Source organism: Sus scrofa, chromosome X (genome assembly GCF_000003025.6).
Source record: "Sus scrofa isolate TJ Tabasco breed Duroc chromosome X, Sscrofa11.1, whole genome shotgun sequence".
Classification (NCBI taxonomy): Eukaryota; Metazoa; Chordata; class Mammalia; order Artiodactyla; family Suidae; genus Sus; species Sus scrofa.
The window spans coordinates 47565879-47579334 of NC_010461.5; the positions used below are offsets into that span (position 1 = coordinate 47565879).

The following is a 13456-nucleotide window of genomic DNA, read 5'->3' on the forward strand; positions in this document are numbered from 1 at the left end:
GCAACCAGGGAACTTCTGGATCTTTTCCTTTTAACTTAGTAAGGAACGGTTACCTCTCACACCGTCAGTGGCTCAGTGCTGCTCTATAGCATGGGTACATCCATAGTCACGAGCATGAAAGGATCATCATCCTACCGCTTCGTCCACCCTTCAACGAGGCTTTCACTGATATCAATGAGGCAGGAGCTCACTGGTGAATCTCATGGCTGCCCCCCACTGTTTCAGACGGTCCAAAACCACTCTTGCTTTTGGTGAATCCCTAGGAGGGCTCACAGGACCCAGCATACAGTCATCCCCATGGCTAGAATCAGTACTGCAAAAGGATAGAAAGACAAACAGCCAGGGGAGTGTGCACTGGGCATCATCCAGAGGAAACCAGCGTACGCTTTCGAGAGTCCTTTCTCCCTAGAGTCACACATCTGTCCCTCCAGCAACGAGCCATGACAGCTCCTTCAAACACTGTCTGCCAGAGAAGCTCATGAGAAACCAGGGCCCAAGCTTTAACTGGGACTGGTCCCTCGCCACTCTTCCCCTCCAGGATTCCAGGGTCCCGGGAGGCAAGAGGCGTTTGCATCGAACATATTGTTGGACAGTTTCGGAAGAGAACCTACCCTTCTCGGGGGAACGTGGGAAACCACCTGATCCAATTCCCGATGCAGTAAGGTCAACAAGCTAAGTTTCTAGGATTATCGGCTCCAGCTGCTCGTTTATATATCATATTATGTGAGTGAAATAAGTCGAAGAAAGACAAATAATGCTTTCTCTCTTAATTGAAATCTGAAACGTCTAGGTTACAGAATAATTTATTTATTTATCTTTGATAGGCAAGAAATAGATTTATTAGATAGGACGCTTATGAGAGATGTAAGCAGGCAGGCATGGGAAGCTCTACCAGAAGTAGAGTTTGGAAGGGTGCTTGCGAGGGGCTGGGGAAATGGTGGTCAAAGGGTACAAACTTCTAGCTATAATGAATAATTATGGGGATCTAACGTAGAGCATGTGACGAACTATATGTATTATTACTGAAATAAGTGGCACAGTGAGTAAGATCCAGTGTTTTCACTGCCATGGCTCGGGTGGCTGCTGTGGAGTGGGGTCGAGCCCTGGCCCAGGAACGTCCGCTTGCTCAGAGCAGCCCAAAACAAACAAAACAACAAATAAATGAACTAAAACACAAAGAAACAGGCAAGAAATAAAAGAAAGGATAAAAGAATAGGAAGAACTGAAATGTATCACCAAAAACTTTTTAAAAACATAATGATGTGAGCGGATACAGTGCTAACTAACCTTATGTGTAATCATTTTGCTTGTTACCCGAGTAAACAGAAACATCCTCACCTCATGCCCTTCCCTGATCCAGCCTTTCCGTTTACATTGCACCTGCCACCTTTGATGTGCTTGCTCTATGTGTTTACGGAGCACCTTAGGAAAGGAGAAACTTTGTCAGTTTTGTCCTGTCAGAAACTCCCAGATGCACTCAGGTACGTATAGTGCTCAGAAAACACTTGTTGAAGGATGGCTGGGAAGCAGTCCTTTACACATATGGTTCCACATTATACACCGTTAACACCCAGCGACCCAAAAGCTTAGAAAAGACACACGCCAGGTATATAAGCACATCAAGGCTAAGGCTCTTTGTACTATGGCTCGCAAACCCACTCATAAAATACCTCTCTCATCAAAAACTCCCGCAAACCCTCAGAGATAGCAGCTGTACCCAAACAGCATCTGTAATGTCAGACGTAACGATACGCATCTCAAACTGCATGACCCACGTTACCTCTCTATCAACAATCCAGAGACCTCTCTCTGCACTTTACACGAATCGGTGCGACTGACGGTGTGGAACCACAAGCTCCAGACTGAAGGCTAAACAAGACGGAAAGAGCTCAACGTGAAGACAGCACGGTCACGCCGCACAACCAGCGACTGAACCTAACCTCGCCACTGACCGGAGCAGCTACGAAGCCACTTCTGGGCAGTCAGCAGCGTTGAACAACTCGGAGAAAAAAGCACCGTGACAGTCCCGCCCCCCGTACCCGCACGCAAGCCGCAAAAGGGCCGGAACGCAAACGCAGACGTACACCTCTCACCCGCCCTCCAACTCTGTGATCACCGTGCCAGTCCCAGACAGGCTGCCAATCGGAACCGAGCCGACCACTAGGAAGGGTGGAGTAGCGGACTTACGGAGCGGTTTGGACCCCGGAAGAGCAATCTCTCCGTGGCCAATCACCGCCCAGAATACTTTCTGACCCTGGTCTCCATTCCGGAGCCAATCTCTAGCCCCGTTGCGATCCCCAGTTGGCTGTGACATATGGAAACGAAGGGGTGGATTTGGAGTCGATACAAGATGGTTGAATCCTGAGACTCGCTGTCCACTCGTGCTCGAATGCCACAGGAAGAGACGCGGAAGGAATGGGTTGTACCCAGCGGCGCCATGTTGCCTCTCCGGAAATGCGGTTGATGCCCTACGCGGCGAAAGGGTACCCTCGTGTTGTCACATAATGGATTATTCCAGAACGGATTATTCCATTATTCAGAATGGATTATCCCTCCTACCCCAGTGGTACCTCCCTGGTGGGATGGTCTCACCTCCGCCCTCAGTGGTACTTCCACGACGGATGTTTCATCTCGCGCCCCTTGGTGGTGGGATAGGGGAAGAGCAGATGCAGACGTTCGTGTACCATTGCGCGTTAGTCCCCAAAGGCAGGGAGGGCCGAGATAGGACGAAAACCCCACAACTCAGTGGTTCTTGGACTTGGGGAAGCTTCCTAAACGAAACTTCCTGCTTTTAGTGGCCCATTAAAGAGGAGCTTTACAAGGGTTTTCTTGCCGGGCATTGGCTTGCTGTGCCTCCCCGGGTAATACTGACTAGGTCTGGTGGGGAAGCCAGCCAGTTCCTCAACAGGGGACTGGGCTCCGAGATCTCTGGTGCAGGGCAGGCCGTTGTTCTTGAATGTGATTACAAGTGAAAAGGACAGCAGGACCGTCTGTACTGTTAGGAAAATGCGCCATACTCCCAGGGGTCGCAAGGACAGTGAGTACGTGAGATAAAGTCCATGGGCTTTGTCATGTACCCTGTTGAATCTGGGCCCGTCTAGCTATGCCTCGCGAACAGCTAGGTGTGGAATACAAACTCGGAGAAAAAAGGACAACCTGAAAAGTCACCGCGGCCACACACGCATGCACGCACAAGCACACAGAGCTCTCAAATTCTACTCTGCGACCAGTACCAGAGAGCGGCCAATGGGAATGTGGCACGTGGGACTTCAGGCCCCGCTTTGGGACCCCGAGACCTATTTTTGGCCTCTCGTCGTGGCCATCAATAACCAAACGAATCTTGACCCCGCATCCCGGAGCCAATCTCCTGCTCCGACGCTGACCCCAGTAGGATTGGACCATTTAGAACGAGGGGGTGAGGTTAGAGCGATACAAGAAGCTGCAGCATGGACTCAGTGTCCGCTCCGCTCAAATGCTAGGAGAACAAGTGAGCAAAGAAAGTGACCAGTGGCACCATGGTGCCTTCCGGAAGTGGCTGATGCCCTAGGTGGTTTAAGGGGACCCTCGTTTGAACATAAGCATTATCCATAATGAGCCGCCTCCTAACGGTACCTCCTGAGGGATTGCCTTCCTCCGCCCTCATGGTACATCAGGACAGACTGTTTCATCTCGCGCCCCTGGTGGTGGATCGCAGAAAGCCATTCAGCCCTTGGACATTCCAGGCTGATCACAGGGGGGAGGTACACTAGATGAAAACCTCCAATTCGTGATGGACTCGGCAAGAGTCTTCCTAACAGATACTTCCTCCTGAAGTGCACCACTTACAGGAGCTACAAGCGTTTCTCTGTGCTGGGCATCGGTTGTTTATGCCTCACTGGGTCATACAGAACAGGCCTTACTGTGGAAGCAGCCAAAGTCCTCAGGGGCGGGGGGAGAAGGTCCGACTGGGCTCCGAAGTCCTGATGAGGGGGCAGGCTCTGTCCTTGACTGGGAGTACTGGGGAAAAGGACAACGGACCTTTGCTTGTTAGGTAAAGTCCATCTCGCAGGGTTGCTATGCCCCTAGTATGTGAGATAAAGTCCACAGGATTTGTCACTATCCTGTTACCTCTGAACATGTTCCCTGGACAGAATTCTAGCTGTCTAGCTCTACTTCTCTGAACAACTTTGAATCTCTCTATTCATTCCTTCCCTCCAGGATGCATCAAACTGAATTATCGGTTCAGGAGAGAAAAAAAAAAAAAACCTCTCATGGAGCTTACATTCTTTTGAAATCATACAGCCCCAAAGGTATGTGATTGTCAGTGTTGGTAACTGCTGTGATTAAATTAAATCAGAATGGTCAAATAGGAGAGGAGGGGCCTATCTAGAAAGAGCAGTCAGGGAAGGTCTTTCTAAGATGTGACATTTGAGCGGAAACCTAGAGGAGAGGAACATCTGAAAGAGATGCATGCCCCCCCCCTCCCCGAGTTCGGTACGGTCAGTGGAAAAGTTCCGGGTGTAACTCAGTCTGTCATGTGTGAGAAGGTGAGGAGGCTGATTGCTGGCTCAGCATGATGGAGGGAGGTAGGAGATCTGGTGAAGGGGTAATGAGGCCAGTCCTGTAGAGCCTTTGGGCCATGTGGAGGACTTTGTCTTGAGCCTCCAGAGGCCTTTTAGCAGAGAATTCCGTGTGTCTCTCTGAGCCAGAGCCCAAGTCGCCCCCTTGAGGAGGTGGAGCTCTTGGTTTACCCCAAGAAGACCCCCTCCCCAGCCTCTTGGGGAAGCTGAACATGCTTTCCTGGAGATTATGGACTCAAGGGGAATCCCCCAACTGCTCCCATGAAATCATGTCAAAGTGATATGCTATGTGGGAAAAGCAAGGCCTCATGTGTGAGCGAGGTCAACTGTCGTACAAAAGCAGGAGGAACAATGAGATGGACAGAAGTGAAGAAGAATAAATAATCATGAAAAAAAATTTTTTTTGAAAAGCAGTACGAATCATAAAATTGCACCAGAGAGAACAAAATGAAAATCTGCCTCATAGACACAGGTCCATATCTAGTCACTTGTATGGACATGATGGAGGTAATTTGGGAAAAAACACACCCCCAACCCACACACACAAACATTCTGGCTCCAGTTGTATACCATGTCAAGAATGAAAGAACAGTATAAATATTACAAAATGGGGACACATATTGTGTTCATAGGTTGATAAATGCAATATAATTGGGATGTCAACAGTCCCCAAAAAGATCCATCAATGTCATACAATTCCAATGTAAAATGCCAGCAGGATTTTTGGTACATATAGACTGATTACAAACTTTCTGTGGTAAGGCAAAGGCAAATGAACGAGAATAGCCAAATTAATTTTCGAAAAGTAAACTGGAGACTAACACCAACTTTAATTGGAATCCTATCTACCAGGTTCCAAACCCCTCCGTTCCTGGAACAGAGACTTTAAGGCCAAAACGGTAAGAGACGTTACTCCTGACACCCAAACCCCAAACAGCTGAGATCCTCTACGCCTTTGACAAAGCCTTCCCAAAGCAGCTCAGAGATTCATAAGTTGGTAGTCAGAATCGCAAATAGCTCAGACACCTCACAGTCGGGTGCACACGCCTACAGAGCAGTCTAAAACCCAGTGACTCAAAAGCTCAGAAAGTGCATACCCAAATATACAAGGCAGACAAAGCCTAAGGCTCTTTGAACCATGGCTCCCAAAATCCAGTTAGATAAACTATTCCGTTCACCAAAAACTCCCAAAGCGCTCAAAGACATCACATGGACCCAACTAGCATCTATGATGTCAGGCGTAGCGATACATAGCTTCGAACTGCATGACACACGTTACTTCCCAGGGAGAGACACCAAACAAACTCAGAGACCTCTCTCTGGACTTTACGTGAATCTGTGCGATTGACCATGGGGAACCACAAGCCCCAGAATGTGGGCTCGACAAGACTGAAAGAGCTCACGTGAAGACAGCACCGTCACTCCGCACAGCCAGCGACTGAGCCTAACCGCGCTACTGACCGGGGCAGCTACGATACCCCTTCCGGACAGTCAGTAGCACAGACCCGCTCGGAGAAATGTAGTGTGAAAAATACCCGCACGCGCAAGCGCACGGAAATGCACGCACGCACGCATGCGCAAGCGCAAAGACGCATACGTTACCTCTCACGCTGCGCTTCAACTCTGCGACCTCGGGGCCCCCCAAACAGACGGCCAATCGGAACTGGGCAGACGACTACGGAGGGTGGGAGTAGAGGACTTCCGTCGCTGGTTGGGACAACGGAAGAGCAATCTCGCCCTGACCAATCATCACTCATAATCCTTTCCGACCCCTCCCACCGCCTCCGGGAGCCAATCCCTTGCCCCGTTGCCGTCAGCCCCAGCTAGAGGTGACCATATAGAAACGAAGGGGTGAACTTGGAGTAGGTAGAAAGAAGGCTGCATCCTGGTATTCAGTGTGTACTCGTGCTCGAATGCTCCGGGAAGACGGAGAGGATACAATGGGGATGGACCCAGCGGCTCCATGAGAGCTCCTCCGGAACTGTGGTTAACGCCCTCCGCAGTGTACGTGAACCCTCAGTATTGGAACACGATGGATTATTCCAGAACGACCGCCTCCTACCCTCTAATGGTACCTTCCGAGTGAATGGTCTTACCTCCGGCCCTGTCAGTGGTACGTCCTGACAGATGTTCCATCTCTGCGCGCCCCTTGGTGGTGTCATCGGGGAACAGCCGATGCAGATGTTAGTGGACTATTCCAGGGTGGTCCCCAAAGGGAGGGAGGGCAAAGTTAGGATTAAAACCTCACAATTCGCTGGAGTCTTGGACCGGCAAAAAGTCTTGCTAAACAGAAATGTACTTCTTTGTAGTGGCACCAAGCGTTTTCTCTGTGCTGGCATTGGGCTTGCTTGCGCCTCCCTGGGTAATATAGAATAGGTGTAGTCGGCAAGCCAGCCAGGTTCCTCAAGGGGCAGGGGGGAGAAAGGTCCCGACGGTCTCTCTGATGTCCTGGTGAGGGGCAGGCCTCTGTCCTTGACTGTGAGTACTAGGGGAAAAGAGAGCAGGACCTTTGGTTCTGTTAGGAAAAAGGCCCTCTTGAGTTCCCGTCGTGGCGCAGTGGTTAACGAGTCCGACTAGGAACCATGAGGTTGTGGGTTTGATCCCTGGCCTTGCTCAGTGGGTTAAGGATTCGGCGTTGCCCTGAGCTGTGATGTAGGTTGCAGACGTGGCTCGGATCCTGCGTTGCTGTGGCTCTGGCGTAGGCCGGTGGCTACAGCTCCGATTGGACCCTTGGCCTGGGAACCTCCATATGCCTCGGGAGCGGACCTAGAAAGACAGAAAGACAAAAAAAAAAAAAAAAAAAGGCCATCTCCCAGTGGTCTCTCTGTCCCTGAGGACGTAAGTGTCCAAGTAAGGATGAATGGGTAAAGAAAACGTGGTGACATACACAATGGGGTATTATTCAGCCATAAAAAGTAGAGTCCTGCCTTTTGCAACAACATGGATGGACGTTGAAGGCTAAGTGAAAGAGGTCAGAGAGAGAAAGGCAAATGCATGTTCTCTCTTACATCTGGAATCTGAACAAAGTCTAAGTCACAGAAATAGAGTTTAGAATGGTGCTTGCCAGGGGCTGGGGGAAATGGTGGTCAAAGGGTACAAACTTCTAGCTATAAGATGAATAAGTTATGGGGATCTAACGTAGAGCATGGTGACGATACTTAATATTGTATTATGTACTGAAAATTAAGTGGCGCAGTGGGTTAAGGACCCAGTGTTTTCACTGCCATGGCTCGGGTGGCTGCTGTGGAGTGGGGTCGAGCCCTGGACCAGGAACTTCCTCATCCTTCAGAGCAGCCAAAAACAAAACAACACACACACACACACACACACACACACACACACACACACAGAGAGAGAGAGAGAGAGAGAGAGAAATAAAAGGAAAAGAGAGAAGAACTGAAATGTTATCACCAAAAAATTCTTAAAAACATAATGATGTGAGTGGATACAGTGCTAACTAACCGTATTGTGGTAATCATTTTGCCATATATGTGTATCAAATCATGATATTGAGCACCTGAAACTTTCATGGTTTGAGTCGGTAATACCTCAATAAACCTGGAAGAATGAAAGAGTCTCTGGTTTTTCAAGTGGGTTGCCTTTGCCTTCAAGCTGTATTCTCTGTCCCCTTGACACATCCTCCTCATTCCTTGAACTTTTCCTTACTGCTGACATGACAAGTGAAGCCAGCCTCATTTATACTCTCCCTCCTCGGCCTGGGAACCCAGCATTTAGTGGAGAATGGAATTTGGAAGCTAGGATCTGGGACGGGGTGTACTTATTGCCATTGGGATCTTGCTGCTTCCACATCTACATGTAAGTATCTGTCTACATGTGCACACTTATCTACTGAAAACCAGGCCTTCTCATGGAGAACTTCCAATTCCAGCAGAACACCTCAGAATGTGTTCTGCTTTACTTCTTTTCCATATCAGAAATTCCCTTTTCCAGAAGGGGCAGACGTGGCGCCCACTATCCTCAAACATTTGCTGAGGTGATGAATTCCCAACGTAAACAAGCCATCCCTCCTCCACTGAGGTCCTCCTCACATGCTGCACTGACCCATCCCTTGCCCTTGACCTCCTCACCCCAACTCAAGCTTGAATCCCTGAGCCAGTTAGCCTGCACCCTCGCCCAAACCCAGGGGTATTCTCCTTACTGCCTTGCGCTCTGACTCTGCAAGTTGAATGTCCCTACACGCCTACACTTGTCTTGTCCTCAAGCACCAAGTGGCTTTAGGACTGAACTGCTCAGGCCCAAGAGAGAGGGAAGGAAAGAAATGGCAGAGACGGGGAAAAGGTGAGTATATCCTCATATGATCAGTTAAACAAGGTGAACTGGGCCAAATCCAAGCAATATGATGAAGCCAGTGGGTTTTTTCTCACTGTCTTCCAGCTTCTCCTTCCTGCCCCTCTCCTTTGCCCCAGTCCCTTTCTCATTCCTAAAGCCCTGCCCCCCATCAAGAGTAGAAACGTTATGAGGGGCAGGACTCCCGTATTATAAGTGATGTTGGCTGTTTGGCTGACATTCAGTGTGGATGGTGTCCTCCCTGTGGCTCTACCACTCAAGCCCTCTGTCTCTCATGACGGACTAGAAGGTTTCACCCCTCTTCGGTAATGTCAAGCATAAGCAGGGAGAAGGTGCAAGACACATCTTGGAGCCCCGGGTCCTTCATCTGTGAAACGGGGAGGACCACAAGCTGTGGGACAAAGAGCCAGAGCAGCACCAGACACCAGTTCAATGAGTGCTCGGAGCCAAAGCCAGGGCATCACAGGACTCCTTCTTGAGACCCAGAAGCACCTCAAGTAGATGTCCCCGCCAGGACTGCTGCATCTGCTCCTTCTTCCGCCTGGAATGCTCTTCCTTCAGGTAATCCCATGGCCTTCTCCCTCGCTTTCTCCAGCTGTCTGCGCGATCGTCACCTTTCAGATAGACCTGCCTTTGCCTTTGTTACCCGAGGAAAACAGAAACATCCTCACCCCATGCCCCTTCCCCTGATCCAGCCTTTTCTGTCTACATTGCACCTGCCACCTTTGATGTGCTCTAATGTGTTTACCGAGCACCTCTATGAAAGGAGAGGCTCTGTCAGTTCTGTCCTGTCCGAAACTCCTAGAACAGTACTCAGAAAACACTTGCTGAGCCATGGCTGGGAATCAGCCCTTTACACTGTTACAGTACACTGTTACACAGGTACTGCCCATGATGGCCATTGGCCCCATTTAATTCATTATGATACATAGTGCAACTCCAGAAGAGAAGTGACTTGCTCAAGACACACAACCAGCACGTGGGGTTCGCGGCTTTGGAATCCTATCTACCAGGTTCCAAACCCCTCCGTTCCTGGACAGAGACTTTAAGGCCAAAACGGTAAGAGACGTTACTCCTGACACCCAAACCCCAAACAGCTGAGATCCTCTACGCCTTTGGACAAAGCCTTCCCAAAGCAGCTCAGAGACTTCATAAGTTGGTAGTCAGAATCGCAAATAGCTCAGACACCTCACAGTCCGGGGTGCACACGCCTACAGAGCAGTCTAAAACCCAGTGACTCCAAAGCTCAGAAAGTGCATACCCAAATATACAAGGCAGACAAAGCCTAAGGCTCTTTGAACCATGGCTCCCAAAATCCAGTTAGATAAACTATTCCGTTCACCAAAAACTCCCCAAAGCGCTCAAAGACATCACATGGACCCAACTAGCATCTATGATGTCAGGCGTAGCGATACATAGCTTCGAACTGCATGACACACGTTACTTCCCAGGGAGAGACACCAAACAAACTCAGAGACCTCTCTCTGGACTTTACGTGAATCTGTGCGATTGACCATGGGGAACCACAAGCTCCAGAATGTGGGCTCGACAAGACTGAAAGAGCTCACGTGAAGACAGCACCGTCACTCCGCACAGCCAGCGACTGAGCCTAACCGCGCTACTGACCGGGGCAGCTACGATACCCCTTCCGGACAGTCAGTAGCACAGACCCGCTCGGAGAAAATGTAGTGTGAAAAATACCCGCACGCGCAAGCGCACGGAAATGCACGCACGCACGCATGCGCAAGCGCAAAGACGCATACGTTCACCTCTCACGCTGCGCTTCAACTCTGCGACCTCGGGGCCCCCCAAACAGACGGCCAATCGGAACTGGGCAGACGACTACGGAGGGTGGGAGTAGAGGACTTCCGTCGCTGGTTGGGACAACGGAAGAGCAATCTCGCCCTGACCAATCATCACTCATAATCCTTTCCGACCCCTCCCACCGCCTCCGGGAGCCAATCCCTTGCCCCGTTGCCGTCAGCCCCAGCTAGAGGTGACCATATAGAAACGAAGGGGTGAACTTGGAGTAGGTAGAAAGAAGGCTGCATCCTGGTATTCAGTGTGTACTCGTGCTCGAATGCTCCGGGAAGACGGAGAGGATACAATGGGGATGGACCCAGCGGCTCCATGAGAGCCTCCTCCGGGAACTGTGGTTAACGCCCTCCGCAGTGTACGTGAACCCTCAGTATTGGAACACGATGGATTATTCCAGAACGACCGCCTCCTACCCTCTAATGGTACCTTCCGAGTGAATGGTCTTACCTCCGGCCCTGTCAGTGGTACGTCCCATGACAGATGTTCCATCTCGCGCGCCCCTTGGTGGTGTCATCGGGGAACAGCCGATGCAGATGTTAGTGGACTATTCCAGGGTGGTCCCCAAAGGGAGGGAGGGCAAAGTTAGGATTAAAACCTCACAATTCGCTGGAGTCTTGGACCCGGCAAAAAGTCTTGCTAAACAGAAATGTACTTCTTTGTAGTGGCACCAAGCGTTTTCTCTGTGCTGGGCATTGGGCTTGCTTGCGCCTCCCTGGGTAATATAGAATAGGTGTAGTGCGGCAAGCCAGCCAGGGTTCCTCAAGGGGCAGGGGGAGAAAGGTCCCGACGGGTCTCTGATGTCCTGGTGAGGGGCAGGCCTCTGTCCTTGACTGTGAGTACTAGGGGAAAAAGAGAGCAGGACCTTTGGTTCTGTTAGGAAAAAGGCCCTCTTGGAGTTCCCGTCGTGGCGCAGTGGTTAACGAGTCCGACTAGGAACCATGAGGTTGTGGGTTTGATCCCTGGCCTTGCTCAGTGGGTTAAGGATTCGGCGTTGCCCTGAGCTGTGATGTAGGTTGCAGACGTGGCTCGGATCCTGCGTTGCTGTGGCTCTGGCGTAGGCCGGTGGCTACAGCTCCGATTGGACCCTTGGCCTGGGAACCTCCATATGCCTCGGGAGCGGACCTAGCAAAGACAGAAAGACAAAAAAAAAAAAAAAAAAGGCCATCTCCCAGTGGTCTCTCTGTCCCTGAGGACGTGAGATAAAGTCCACAGGATTTGTCACCATCCTGTTACCTCTGAACATGTTCCCTGGCAGAATTCTTGGCTTGTCTAGCTATGCCTCCCTCAAGAACTTTGCATCTGTTTATTCATTCCTTACCTCATTCATTCCTTCTCTCTAAAGTATATGTCAAGCACAATTATGGGTGTTGGGAAAGAGAAGAAAAACAACCCTTGCTCTCATGGAGGGTCTATTCTATTCAGCCCCCAAAGGTATGTGATTTGTCAGGTGTTGGTAACTGCTGTGATTAAAATTAAATCAGAATCGTCAAATAGAGAGGAGGGGGCCTATCTAGAAAGAGCAGTCAGGGAAGGTCTTTCTAAGATTGTGACATTTGAGCGGAAACCTAGAGGAGAGGAACATCTGAAAGAGATGCATGCCCCCCCCTCCCCGAGTTCGGTACGGGTCAGTGGAAAAGTTCCGGGGTGTAACTCAGTCTGTCATGTGTGAGAAGGTGAGGAGGCTGATTTGGCTGGCTCAGCATGATGGAGGGAGGGGTAGGAGATCTGGTGAAGGGGTAATGAGGGCCAGGTCCTGTAGAGCCTTCTGGGCCATGGTGAGGACTTTGTCTTGAGCCTCCAGAGGCCTTTTTAGCAGAGAATTCCCGTGTGTCTCTCTGAGGCCAGAGGCCCAAGTCGCCCCCTTGAGGAGGTGGAGCTCTTGGTTTACCCCAAAGAAGAGCCCCCTCCCCAGCCTCTCTGGGGAAGCTGAACATGCTTTCCTGGAAGATTATGGAGACTCAAGGGGAATCCCCCCAACTGCTCCCCATGAATATCCATGTCCAAAGATGATATGCTCATGTGGGGAAAAGCAAGGGCCCTCATGGTGTGAGCGAGGTCACACCCTGTCCTGTACAAAAGCACAGGAGGGAAACGAATAGAGATTGGAACAGAGAGTAGAAGAAGAATAAATATAATCAATGAAACCGAATGTTGTTTCTTTGAAAAGAGCAGTACGAATTCATAAAATTGCACCCAGAGAGACACAGAAAATGATAAATCCTGCCTCATAGCACAGGGTCCTATATCTAGTCACTTGTGATGGAACATGATGGAGGATAATTTGGGAAAAGAATACACACACACACACACACACACACACACACACTTCTGGGTCAGTTTGCTGTACAGCAGAAATTGACAGAACAGTATAAATCATTACAATAGAAAAAATAAAAATCTTAAAGAATGATAAAAAGACACAACAATATGAGGAATGACACAGATATAAATGTAAAATGATCTAACAAAATGGGGACACATATTGTGTTCATAGGTTGATAAATGCAATATAATTGGGATGTCAACAGTCCCCAAAAAGATCCATCAATGTCATACAATTCCAATGTAAAATGCCAGCAGGATTTTTTGGTACATATAGACTGATTACAAACTTTCTGTGGTAAGGCAAAGGCAAATGAACGAGAATAGCCAAATTAATTTTCGAAAAGTAAACTGGAGGACTAACACCAACTTTAACATTTACCATGCAGCTTCAGCCAACATATGTTAACGTAAGTGTCCAAGTAAGGATGAATGGGTAAAGAAAACGT

General features: G+C 49.6%; 1 protein-coding gene across 1 annotated transcript in view; it reads right to left on the reverse strand.

The window, feature by feature from the left end:
* Positions 1-13456, reverse strand: part of ITIH6 (inter-alpha-trypsin inhibitor heavy chain family member 6) — a 46511-nt gene that overhangs the window by 27970 nt on the left and 5085 nt on the right.